Source organism: Musca vetustissima, unplaced genomic scaffold (genome assembly GCF_032173495.1).
Source record: "Musca vetustissima isolate MV318-11 ecotype Yass unplaced genomic scaffold, APGP_CSIRO_Mvet_v1 utg167476, whole genome shotgun sequence".
NCBI lineage: Eukaryota > Metazoa > Arthropoda > Insecta > Diptera > Muscidae > Musca > Musca vetustissima.
The window spans coordinates 46,378-48,068 of record NW_026883500.1 but is presented as its reverse complement, the minus strand read 5'-3'; the positions used below and the strand labels follow the sequence as shown (position 1 = coordinate 48,068).

Here is a 1,691-nt window from a genome sequence, read left to right as displayed (position 1 = left end):
AATTAATCTTTGCATTTTCCTTAATTAAGGGTGGCTACATTAAAATTTTCTTCATTACTGTTATGTGGGGGGATATCATATAGTGATGAGGAAGACAACAACAACAAAACCAAATGTTATTTTTTTCTATTTTTGTTATAGTGGCAATAAACATATAAATTAATACATATTTGTTTTTCATTACAGCCGTGCCTGCTCTAACCGTCACGGTTTGATCCGTAAATATGGCTTGAACATCTGCCGTCAATGCTTCAGAGAATACGCCAACGACATTGGCTTCAAGAAGGTATGAGACTGCATTTGTACACATTCCCTTTACCTTCAAATTTATTAATGTTTTTCTTCTTTGTTTTTTCTTTTACAGTTGGATTAAATCCGCTTTTTTGATGACCACATCTATGAAGAGAAACGCCACACCCCAACCATTAGAAAGTCTTATGGACTTTTGTTGCACACACAGTGCAAATGGAATGCGTCACCATTTTTTTTAGTTAAATATGGCCAGTGGGGGTGTTTTATAAATAACTAAATTTTCCTCATATTGTTGGAAAAACATTTTCCAATGGTTAATAAAAAAGATATTTAAAACACACATTTTATTTATTTTTTATTTTCTATAAACTTGTCAATTATTAATGATTTAACGAAAAGTTTACATGTTCATCTAGTTTTTATTGCTTGGGTGTTGACATCCTTTCCCATTCGTTTTAAAAACCAGCTATATTTTTTTGTTGAAAAGAAAAATGAATGTAACTTCCTGTTAATGGTAAAGACAAATTCGACACTTGTTGCACAGACTGGTTATATGAGTAGCAAGCAGTACATACGCTCTATTACAAAATAAATTGAATTGTGGCATTGAGTCTATGTTACCAGAGCAACGTAATTTGAACCAGTAGACAAACCACATTTATGGTTTTAGTTTATTAGTGGGACAAATACTGGTATTTTTCTATATCCTCTGAGGGAATAGTATATCCAAAATAAATTGTATGGAAATAAAAAAACGTGGCATTAATTGCAAATAGAGAAATTGGAGAATATTCATATAAATAGAATTTGACGCATTTGTTCTCATAAAATATAAAGTAAATAATAAAATAATGCGAATCATAAATATTTCTTTAGAAAACGGACAATGTATATGATGACTTACGTCAAGTTTAAAGCCCGGCCATATACGTCTGTCAGTAGAAATAGAGTTCGCAATATTTAAGATAGAGCTAAAATTGAGCATTGAAAATGGGATGTACGTTACGAAATTGGGTATCCAAAATATTGGGTTGGTTGATGGGTAACGTACATCCCATTTTCAATGCTCAATTTTAGATCTATATTTAACCCTCGATATTCGATATTTTAAGGATTTCAAACACATTTTCAATTGAATTGGCTGCGATTATATATTTTTAATTCTCATTACGGGCAAATCTTCATACCACAAATCATCAATATCGTTCTACATTTGCACCCATATACAAGTCCAGCACGTTTACATGTGTTTCTCGTCGCATTTTCCAACTGAAGTGCTATCTTTGCTATTACGAATTGACTGTAATTTTGCATTCCGCGATCTTGTTAGTAAGCAACTTTATTACAAAGCATTTTTCATGAATAAGTCCATGTTTCCACATAGGTCACAAGTCAATTTCGATATGTTCAACATCCTAGGCATATTTCCAAAAATTAGT

At 31.8% G+C, this 1,691-nt stretch overlaps 1 long non-coding RNA gene across 1 annotated transcript; it reads left to right on the top strand.

Moving 5' to 3' along the window:
* Positions 1 to 169: 169 nt before the first annotated feature.
* LOC133330404 (uncharacterized) lies at positions 170 to 485 on the top strand. The gene is made up of 2 exons (XR_009754346.1): positions 170 to 286; positions 365 to 485. It is a non-coding gene; the product is annotated as an uncharacterized LOC133330404 (long non-coding RNA).
* The last annotated feature ends 1,206 nt before the right edge of the window (positions 486 to 1,691 follow it).